Raw genomic sequence first — 11,496 nt, forward strand, 5'->3', positions numbered from 1 at the left:
CTGCACAGTCGGAGGGTCAGAACTGAGGGAACGCTGCACTGTCGGAGGGTTATTACTGAGGGAGTGCTGCACTGTCGGAGTGTCATTACTGAGGGAGTGCTGCACTGTCGAAGTGTCAGTACTGAGGGAGTGCTGCACAGTCGGAGGGTCAGTACTTTGGGAGAGCTGCACTGTTGGAGGGTCAGCACTGAGGGATCACGGCACTGTCGGAGGGTCAGCACTGAGGGAGTGCTGCACTGTCGGAGGGTCAGTACTGAGGGAGTGCTGCACTGTCGGAGGGTCAGTACTGAGAGAGTGCTGCACTGTTGGAGGGTCAGTCCTGAGGGAGCGCTACACTGTTGGAGGGACAATACTGAGGGAGTGCTGCACTGTCGGAGGGTCAGTACTGAGGGAGTGCTGCACTGTCGGAGGGTCAGTACTGAGGGAGAGCTGCACTGTCGGAGGGTCAGTACTGAGGGAGTGCTGCACTGTCGGACGGTCTGTCCTGAGGGAGCGCTGCACTGTTGGAGGGTCAGTGCAGAGGGAGTGCCGCACGGTCGGATGGTCATTACTGAGGGAGCGCTGCACTTTCGGAGGGTCAGAACTGAGGGAGTGCTGCACTGTCGGAGGATCAGTACTGAGGGAGCGCTGCACTGTTGGAGGGTCAGTGCAGAGGGAGTGCTGCACTGTCGGAGGGTCAGAACTGAGGGAGTGCTGCACTGTCGGAGGGTCAGAACTGAGGGAGCGCTGCACTGTCGGAGGGTCAGAACTGAGGGAGTGCTGCACTGTCAGAGGATCAGTACTGAGGGAGTGCTGCACAGTCGGACGGTCAGTACTGAGGGAGCGCTGCACTGTCGGAGGGTCATTACTGAGGGAGTGCTGCACTGTCGGAGTGTCATTACTGAGGGAGTGCTGCATTGTCGAAGTGTCAGTACTGAGGGAGTGCTGCACTGTCGGAGGGTCAGTACTGAGGGAGTGCTGCACTGTCGGAGTGCCATTACTGAGGGAGTGCTGCACTGTCGGACTGTCATTACTGAGGGAGTGCTGCATTGTCGAAGTGTCAGTACTGAGGTAGTGCTGCACAGTCGGAGGGTCATTACTGACGGAGTGCTGCACTGTCGAAGTGTCAGTAATGAGGGAGTGCTGCACTGTCGGAGGGTCAGTACTGAGTGAGTGCTGCACTGTCGGAGGGTCTGTACTGAAGGAGTGCTGCACTGTCGGAGGGTCAGTACTGAGGGAGTGCTGCACTGTCGGAGTGCCATTACTGAGGGAGTGCTGCATTGTCGAAGTGTCAGTACTGAGGGAGTGCTGCACAGTCGGAGGGTCATTACTGAGGGAGTGCTGCACTGTCGAAGTGTCAGTAATGAGGGAGTGCTGCACTGTCAGAGGGTCTGTACTGAAGGAGTGCTGCACTGTCGGAGGGTCAGTACTGAGGGAGTGCTGCACTGTTGCAGGGTCAGTACTGAGGGAGTGCTGCACTGTTGCAGGGTCAGTACTGAGGGAACGCTGCACTGTCGTAGGGTCCGTAATGAGGGAGCGCTACACTGTCGAAGGTCAGTACTGAGGGATTGCTGCACTGTTCGAGGGTCAGTACAGAGAGAGGGCAGCAAAGTCGGAGAGTCAGTAATGAGGGAACGCTGTGCAGTTGGAGGGGTGGGACAGAGGTCGTGCTGCACTGTCGGAGAGTCAGTACTGAGAGAGTGCTGCACTGTCGGAGGGTCAGCACTGAGGGAGTGCTGCACTGTCGGAGGGTCAGCACTGAGGGAGCGACGCACTGTTGGAGGGTCAGAACTGAAGGAGTGCTGCACAGTCAGGAAGTCAATACTGAGGGAGTGCTGCACTGTCGGAGGGTCAGTCCTGAGGGAGTGCTGCAATTTCGGAGGGTCAGTACTGAGGGAGCGCAGTACTGTTGGGGGATCAGTACTGAGGGAATGCTGCACTGTCGGAGGGTCAGTACTGAGGGAGTGCTGCACTGTCGGAGTGTCAGTACTGAGGGAGTGCTGCACTGTCGGAATGTCAGTACTGAGGGAATGCTGCACTGTCGGAGGGTCAGTACTGAGGGAGTGCTGCACTGTCGGAGGGTCAGTACTGACGGAGTGCTGCACTGTCGGAGGGTCAGTACTGAGGGAGCGCTGCACTGTCGGAGGTTCAGTACTGAGGGAGTGCTGCACTGTTGGAGGGTCATTACTGAGGGAGCGCTGCACTGTCGGAGGGTCAGAACTGAGGGAGTGCTGCACTGTCGGAGGATCAGTACTGAGGGAGTGCTGCACTGTCAGAGGGTCAGTACTGACGGAGTGCTGCACTGTCGGAGGGTCATTACTGAGGGAGTGCTGCACTGTCGAAGTGTCAGTACTGAGGGAGTGCAGCACTGTCGGAGGGTCAGTACTGAGGGAGTGCTGCACTGTTGGAGGGTCAGTACTGAGCAAGTGCTGCAATTTCGGAGGGTCAGTACTGAGGGAGTGCTGCATTGTCGAAGCTCAGTACTGAGGGAGTGCTGCACTGTCGAAGCTCAGTACTGAGGGATTGCTGCACTGTTCGAGGGTCAGTATTGAGTGAGGGCAGCATTGTCGGAGAGTCAGTAATGAGGGAACGCTGTGCAGTTGGAGGTTTAGGACAGAGGTCATGCTGCACTGTCGGAGAGTCAGTACTGAGAGAGTGCTGCACTGTCGGAGGGTCAGTACAGAGGGAGAGCTGCACTGTCGGAGGGTCAGTACTGAGTGAGTGCTGCACTGTCGGAGGGTCAGTACTGAGAGAGAGCCGCAATGTTGGACGGTCAGCAGTGAGGGATCACCGCACTGTCGGAGGGTTAGCCCTGAGGGAGTGCTGCACTGTCGGAGGGTCAGTACTGAGGGAGTGCTGCACTGTCGGAGGGTCAGTACTGAGGGAGTGCTGCACTGTCGGAGGGTCATTACTGAGGGAGCGCTGCAATGTTGGAGGGTCAGAACTGAGGGAGTGCTGCACTGTCGGAGGATCAGTACTGAGGGAGTGCTGCACAGTCGGAGGGTCAGTACTGAGGGAGCGCTGCACTGTCGGAGGGTTATTACTGAGGGAGTGCTGCACTGTCGGAGTGTCATTACTGAGGGAGTGCTGCACTGTCGAAGTGTCAGTACTGAGGGAGTGCTGCACAGTCGGAGGGTCAGTACTGAGGGAGTGCTGCACAGTCGGAGGGTCAGTACTTTGGGAGAGCTGCACTGTTGGAGGGTCAGCACTGAGGGATCACGGCACTGTCGGAGGGTCAGCACTGAGGGAGTGCTGCACTGTCGGAGGGTCAGTACTGAGGGAGTGCTGCACTGTCGGACGGTCAGTCCTGAGGGAGTGCTGCACTGTCGGAGGGTCAGTACTGAGGGAGCGCTGCACTGTTGGATGGACAATACTGAGGGAGTGCTGCACTGTCGGAGGGTCAGTACTGAGGGAGTGCTGCACTGTCGGAGGGTCAGTACTGAGGGAGCGCTGCACTGTTGGATGGACAATACTGAGGGAGTGCTGCACTGTCGGAGGGTCAGTACTGAGGGAGTGCTGCACTGTCGGAGGGTCAGTACTGAGGGAGAGCTGCACTGTCGGAGGGTCAGTACTGAGGGAGTGCTGCACTGTCGGACGGTCAGTCCTGAGGGAGTGCTGCACTGTCGGAGGGTCAGTACTGAGGGAGCGCTGCACTGTTGGAGGATCAGTGCAGAGGGAGTGCTGCACTGTCGGATGGTCAATCCTGCGGGAGTGCTGCACTGTCGGAGGGTCATTACTGAGGAGCGCTGCACTTTCGGAGGGTCAGAACTGAGGGAGTGCTGCACTGTCGGAGGATCAGTACTGAGGGAGCGCTGCACTGTTGGAGGGTCAGTGCAGAGGGAGTGCTGCACTGTCGGAGGGTCAGAACTGAGGGAGCGCTGCACTGTCGGAGGGTCAGAACTGAGGGAGTGCTGCACTGTCGGAGGATCAGTACTGAGGGAGTGCTGCACAGTCGGACGGTCAGTACTGAGGGAGCGCTGCACTGTCGGAGGGACATTACTGAGGGAGTGCTGCACTGTCGGAGTGTCATTACTGAGGGAGTGCTGCATTGTCGAAGTGTCAGTACTGAGGGAGTGCTGCACTGTCGGAGGGTCAGTACTGACGGAGTGCTGCACTGTCGAAGTGTCAGTAATGAGGGAGTGCTGCACTGTCGGAGGGTCATTACTGAGGGAGTGCTGCACTGTCGAAGTGTCAGTAATGAGGGAGTGCTGCACTGTCGGAGGGTCATTACTGAGGGAGTGCTGCACTGTCGAAGTGTCAGTAATGAGGGAGTGCTGCACTGTCGGAGGGTCAGTGCTGAGGGAGTGCTGCACTGTCGGAGGGTCTGTACTGAAGGAGTGCTGCACTGTCGGAGTGCCATTACTGATGGAGTGCTGCACTGTCGGAGTGTCATTACTGAGGGAGTGCTGCATTGTCGAAGTGTCAGTACTGAGGGAGTGCTGCACAGTCGGAGGGTCATTACTGAGGGAGTGCTGCACTGTCGAAGTGTCAGTAATGAGGGAGTGCTGCACTGTCGGAGGGTCTGTACTGTAGGAGTGCTGCACTGTCGGAGGGTCAGTACTGAGGGAGTGCTGCACTGTTGCAGGGTCAGTACTGAGGGAGTGCTGCACTGTTGCAGGGTCAGTACTGAGGGAGTGCTGCACTGTCGAAGCTCAGTACTGAGGGAGTGCTGCACTGTCAGAGGGTCAGTACTGAGCAAGTGCTGCAATTTCGGAGGGTCAGTACTGAGTCAGTGCTGCAGTGTCGGACGGTCAGTACTGAGGGAACGCTGAACTGTCGTAGGGTCCGTAATGAGGGAGCGCTACACTGTCGAAGGTCAGTACTGAGGGATTGCTGCACTGTTCGAGGGTCAGTACAGAGTGAGAGCAGCAAAGTCGGAGAGTCAGTAATGAGGGAACGCTGTGCAGTTGGAGGGGTGGGACAGAGGTCGTGCTGCACTGTCAGAGAGTCAGTACTGAGAGATTGCTGCACTGTCGGAGGGTCAGCACTGAGGGAGTGCTGCACTGTCGGAGGGTCAGCACTGAGGGAGCGACGCACTGTTGGAGGGTCAGACCTGAGGGAGTGCTGCACAGTCAGGAAGTCAATACTGAGGGAGTGCTGCATTGTCGGAGGGTCAGTCCTGAGGGAGTGTCGCACTGTCGGAGGGTCAGTCTTGAGGGAGTGCTGCAATTTCGGAGGGTCAGTACTGAGGGAGCGCAGTACTGTTGGGGGGTCAGTACTGAGGGAATGCTGCACTGTCGGAGGGTCAGTACTGAGGGAGTGCTGCACTGTCGGAGTGTCAGTATTGAGGGAGTGCTGCACTGTCGGAATGTCAGTACTGAGGGAATGCTGCACTGTCGGAGGGTCAGTACTGAGGGAGTGCTGCACTGTCGGAGAGTCAGTACTGACGGAATGCTGCACTGTCGGAGGGTCAGTACTGAGGGAGTGCTGCACTGTCGGAGGGTCAGTACTGACGGAGTGCTGCACTGTCGGAGGGTGAGTACTGAGGGAGCGCTACACTGTTGGATGGTCAGTACTGAGGGAGCGCTGCACTGTCGGAGGGTCAGTACTGACTGAGTGCTGCACTGTCGGAGGGTCATTACTGAGGAGCGCTGCACTGTCGGAGGGTCAGAACTGAGGGAGTGCTGCACTGTCGGAGGATCAGTACTGAGGGAGTGCTGCACAGTCGGACGGTCAGTACTGAGGGAGCGCTGCACTGTCGGAGGGTCATTACTGAGGGGGTGCTGCACTGTCGGAGGGTCAGTACTGAGGGAGAGCTGCACTGTCGGACGGTCAGTACTGAGGGAGTGCTGCACTGTCAGACGGTCAGTCCTGAGGGAGCGCTGCACTGTCGGAGGGTCAGAACTGAGGGAGTGCTGCACTGTCGGAGGATGAGTACTGAGGGAGTGCTGCACTGTCGGAGGGTCAGTACTGAGGGAGCGCTGCACTGTTGGAGGGTCAGTGCAGAGGGAGTGCCGCACGGTCGGATGGTCAATCCTGGGGGAGTGCTGTACTGTCGGAGGGTCAGTACTGAGTGAGTGCTGCACTGTCGGAGTGTCAGGACAGAGGGAGTGCTGCACTGTCGGAGGGTCAGTACTGAGGGAGCGCTGCACTGTCGGAGGGTCAGTGCTGAGGCAGTGCCGCACGGTCGGAAGGTCAATCCTTGGGGAGGGCTGCACTGTCGGAGTGTCAGTACTGAGGGAGTGCTGCACTGTCGGAATGTCAGTACTGAGGGAATGCTGCACTGTCGGAGGGTCAGTACTGAGGGAGTGCTGCACTGTCGGAGAGTCAGTACTGACGGAATGCTGCACTGTCGGAGGGTCAGTACTGAGGGAGTGCTGCACTGTCGAAGGGTCAGTGCTGACGGAGTGCTGCACTGTCGGAGGGTGAGTACTGAGGGAGCGCTACACTGTTGGATGGTCAGTACTGAGGGAGCGCTGCACTGTCGGAGGGTCAGTACTGACTGAGTGCTGTACTGTCGGAGGGTCATTACTGAGGAGCGCTGCACTGTCGGAGGGTCAGAACTGAGGGAGTGCTGCACTGTCGGAGGATCAGTACTGAGGGAGTGCTGCACAGTCGGACGGTCAGTACTGAGGGAGCGCTGCACTGTCGGAGGGTCATTACTGAGGGAGTGCTGCACTGTCGGAGGGTCAGTACTGAGGGAGAGCTGCACTGTCGGACGGTCAGTACTGAGGGAGTGCTGCATTGTCAGACGGTCAGTCCTGAGGGAGCGCTGCACTGTCGGAGGGTCAGAACTGAGGGAGTGCTGCACTGTCGGAGGATGAGTACTGAGGGAGTGCTGCACTGTCGGAGGGTCAGTACTGAGTGAGTGCTGCACTGTCGGAGTGTCAGGACAGAGGGAGTGCTGCACTGTCGGAGGGTCAGTACTGAGGGAGCGCTGCACTGTCGGAGGGTCAGTGCTGAGGCAGTGCCGCACGGTCGGAAGGTCAATCCTTGGGGAGGGCTGCACTGTCGGATTGTCAGGACAGAGGGAGTGCTGCACTGTCGGAGGTTCAGTCCTGAGGGAGCGCTGTACTGTCGGAGGTTCAGTACTGAGGGAGAGCTGCACTGTCGGAGGGTCAGTACTGAGGGAGTGCTGCTCTGTCGGAGGGTCAGTACTGAGGGAGCGACGCACTGTTGGAGGGTCAGACCTGAGGGAGTGCTGCACTGTCGGAGGGCCACTACAGAGGGAGTGCTGCACTTTCGGAGGGTCTGCACAGAGGGAGCGCTGCACTGTTGGAGGGTCCGCACTGAGGGATCACCGTAAAGTTTGGAGGGTCAGTACAGAGGGAGTGCTGCACTGTCGGAGCATCAGTACTGAGGGTGAGCCACACTGTTGGAGGTTCAGTACTGAGGGAGTGCTGTACTGTTGGAGGGTCAATACTGAGAGAATGCTTCACATTCGGAGGTTCAGTACTGAGGAAGGGCTGCACTTTCGGAGGGTCAGTACTGACGGAGTGCTGCACTGTCGGAGGGTGAGTACTGAGGGAGCGCTACACTGTTGGATGGTCAGTACTGAGGGAGCGCTGCACTGTCGGAGGGTCAGTACTGACTGAGTGCTGCACTGTCGGAGGGTCATTACTGAGGAGCGCTGCACTGTCGGAGGGTCAGAACTGAGGGAGTGCTGCACTGTCGGAGGATCAGTACTGAGGGAGTGCTGCACAGTCGGACGGTCAGTACTGAGGGAGCGCTGCACTGTCGGAGGGTCATTACTGAGGGGGTGCTGCACTGTCGGAGGGTCAGTACTGAGGGAGAGCTGCACTGTCGGACGGTCAGTACTGAGGGAGTGCTGCACTGTCAGACGGTCAGTCCTGAGGGAGCGCTGCACTGTCGGAGGGTCAGAACTGAGGGAGTGCTGCACTGTCGGAGGATGAGTACTGAGGGAGTGCTGCACTGTCGGAGGGTCAGTACTGAGGGAGCGCTGCACTGTTGGAGGGTCAGTGCAGAGGGAGTGCCGCACGGTCGGATGGTCAATCCTGGGGGAGTGCTGTACTGTCGGAGGGTCAGTACTGAGTGAGTGCTGCACTGTCGGAGTGTCAGGACAGAGGGAGTGCTGCACTGTCGGAGGGTCAGTACTGAGGGAGCGCTGCACTGTCGGAGGGTCAGTGCTGAGGCAGTGCCGCACGGTCGGAAGGTCAATCCTTGGGGAGGGCTGCACTGTCGGAGTGTCAGTACTGAGGGAGTGCTGCACTGTCGGAATGTCAGTACTGAGGGAATGCTGCACTGTCGGAGGGTCAGTACTGAGGGAGTGCTGCACTGTCGGAGAGTCAGTACTGACGGAATGCTGCACTGTCGGAGGGTCAGTACTGAGGGAGTGCTGCACTGTCGAAGGGTCAGTGCTGACGGAGTGCTGCACTGTCGGAGGGTGAGTACTGAGGGAGCGCTACACTGTTGGATGGTCAGTACTGAGGGAGCGCTGCACTGTCGGAGGGTCAGTACTGACTGAGTGCTGTACTGTCGGAGGGTCATTACTGAGGAGCGCTGCACTGTCGGAGGGTCAGAACTGAGGGAGTGCTGCACTGTCGGAGGATCAGTACTGAGGGAGTGCTGCACAGTCGGACGGTCAGTACTGAGGGAGCGCTGCACTGTCGGAGGGTCATTACTGAGGGAGTGCTGCACTGTCGGAGGGTCAGTACTGAGGGAGAGCTGCACTGTCGGACGGTCAGTACTGAGGGAGTGCTGCATTGTCAGACGGTCAGTCCTGAGGGAGCGCTGCACTGTCGGAGGGTCAGAACTGAGGGAGTGCTGCACTGTCGGAGGATGAGTACTGAGGGAGTGCTGCACTGTCGGAGGGTCAGTACTGAGTGAGTGCTGCACTGTCGGAGTGTCAGGACAGAGGGAGTGCTGCACTGTCGGAGGGTCAGTACTGAGGGAGCGCTGCACTGTCGGAGGGTCAGTGCTGAGGCAGTGCCGCACGGTCGGAAGGTCAATCCTTGGGGAGGGCTGCACTGTCGGATTGTCAGGACAGAGGGAGTGCTGCACTGTCGGAGGTTCAGTCCTGAGGGAGCGCTGTACTGTCGGAGGTTCAGTACTGAGGGAGAGCTGCACTGTCGGAGGGTCAGTACTGAGGGAGTGCTGCTCTGTCGGAGGGTCAGTACTGAGGGAGCGACGCACTGTTGGAGGGTCAGACCTGAGGGAGTGCTGCACTGTCGGAGGGCCACTACAGAGGGAGTGCTGCACTTTCGGAGGGTCTGCACAGAGGGAGCGCTGCACTGTTGGAGGGTCCGCACTGAGGGATCACCGTAAAGTTTGGAGGGTCAGTACAGAGGGAGTGCTGCACTGTCGGAGCATCAGTACTGAGGGTGAGCCACACTGTTGGAGGTTCAGTACTGAGGGAGTGCTGTACTGTTGGAGGGTCAATACTGAGAGAATGCTTCACATTCGGAGGTTCAGTACTGAGGAAGGGCTGCACTTTCGGAGGGTCAGTACTGAGGGAGTTTTGCAGTGTCGGAGGGTACGTTCTGAGGGAGTGTTGCTCTGTCGAAAGGTCAGTACTGAGGGAACGCTGCATTGTTGGAGGTTCAGTACTGACGTAGTGCCGCACTGTGGGAGGGTCAGTACTGAGGGAGTGCTGCACTGTCGGAGGGTCAGTACTGAGGGAGTGCTGCACTGTCGGAATGTCCGTACTGAGGGAGTGCTGCATTGTTCGAGGGTCAGTACTGAGGGAGTGCTGCACTGTCGGAGGGTCAGCACTGAGGGAGTTCTGTACTGTCGGAGGGTCAGTACTGAGGGAGTGCTGCACTGTCGGAGGGTCAGCACTGAGGGAGTTCTGTACTGTCGGAGGGTCAGTACTGAGGGAGTGCTGCACTTTTGGAGGATCAGTACAGAGAAAGAGCCGCACTTTTGGAGTGTCAGTACAGAGGGTGAGCCGCACTGTTGGAGGGTCAGTACTGAGGGTTCACTGCATTGTTCGGGTGTAAGTGCTGAGGGAGTGCTGCACTGTCGGACTGTCAGTACAGTGGGAGCACTGCACTGTTGGAGGCTCAGTACTGAGGGAATGCTGCACTGTTGGAGGCTCAGTACTGAGGGAATGCTGTACTGACGGAGGGTCAGTACTGAGGGAGTGCTGCACTGTTGAAGGTCAGTACTGAGGGAGTGTTGCACTGTCGGAGGGTCAGTACTGTGGGTGTGCTGCACTGTCGGAGGGTCAGGACAGAGGGAGTGCTGCACATTCGGAGGGTCAGTACTGAGGGAGAGCCGCACTGTTGGAGGATCAGTACTGAGAGGGTGCCGCACTTTTGGAGGGTCAGTATAGCGAAAGAGCCGCACTTTTGGAGGGTCAGTACAAAAGGTGAGCCGCACTGTTGGAGGGACTGCACTGAGGGATCACTGCATTGTCGCGGGGTAAGTGCTGAGGGAATGCTGCACAGTCGGGGAGTCAGAATTGAGGGAGTGCTGCACATTTGGGGAGTCAGAACTGAGGGAATGCTGCACAGTCGGGGAGTCAGAATTGAGGGAGTGCTGCACATTTGGGGAGTCAGAACTGAGGGAGTGCTGCACTGTCGGAGGGTCCGTCCTGAGGGTGCGCGAAACAGTGGAAGGTCAGTACTGAGGGATTGCTATTATAGTATCTCCACAGGGAGAGTCACTGAGTGGGTCTGTTATTATAGTATCTCCACAGGGAGAGTCACTGAGTGGGTCTGTTATTATAGTATCTCCACAGGGAGAGTCACTGAGTGGGTCTGTTATTATAGTATCTCCACAGGGAGAGTCACTGAGTGGGTCTGTTATTATAGTATCTCCACAGGGAGAGTCACTGAGTGGGTCTGTTATTATAGTATCTCCACAGGGAGAGTCACTGAGTGGGTCTGTTATTATAGTATCTCCACAGGGAGAGTCACTGAGTGGGTCTGTTATTATAGTATCTCCACAGGGAGAGTCACTGAGTGGGTCTGTTATTATAGTATCTCCACAGGGAGAGTCACTGAGTGGGTCTGTTATTATAGTATCTCCACAGGGAGAGTCACTGAGTGGGTCTGTTATTATAGTATCTCCACAGGGACAGTCACTGAGTGGGTCTGTTATTATAGTATCTCCACAGGGAGAGTCACTGAGTGGGTCTGTTATTATAGTATCTCCACAGGGAGAGTCACTGAGTGGGTCTGTTATTATAGTATCTCCACAGGGAGAGTCACTGAGTGGGTCTGTTATTATAGTATCTCCACAGGGAGAGTCACTGAGTGGGTCTGTTATTATAGTATCTCCACAGGGAGAGTCACTGAGTGGGTCTGTTATTATAGTATCTCCACAGGGAGAGTCACTGAGTGGGTCTGTTATTATAGTATCTCCACAGGGAGAGTCACTGAGTGGGTCTGTTATTATAGTATCTCCACAGGGAGAGTCACTGAGTGGGTCTGTTATTATAGTATCTCCACAGGGAGAGTCACTGAGTGGGTCTGTTATTATAGTATCTCCACAGGGAGAGTCACTGAGTGGGTCTGTTATTATAGTATCTCCACAGGGACAGTCACTGAGTGGGTCTGTTATTATAGTATCTCCACAGGGAGAGTCACTGAGTGGGTCTGTTATTATAGTATC

This window comes from Heterodontus francisci, unplaced genomic scaffold (assembly GCF_036365525.1).
Source record: "Heterodontus francisci isolate sHetFra1 unplaced genomic scaffold, sHetFra1.hap1 HAP1_SCAFFOLD_1427, whole genome shotgun sequence".
Taxonomy (NCBI): domain Eukaryota; kingdom Metazoa; phylum Chordata; class Chondrichthyes; order Heterodontiformes; family Heterodontidae; genus Heterodontus; species Heterodontus francisci.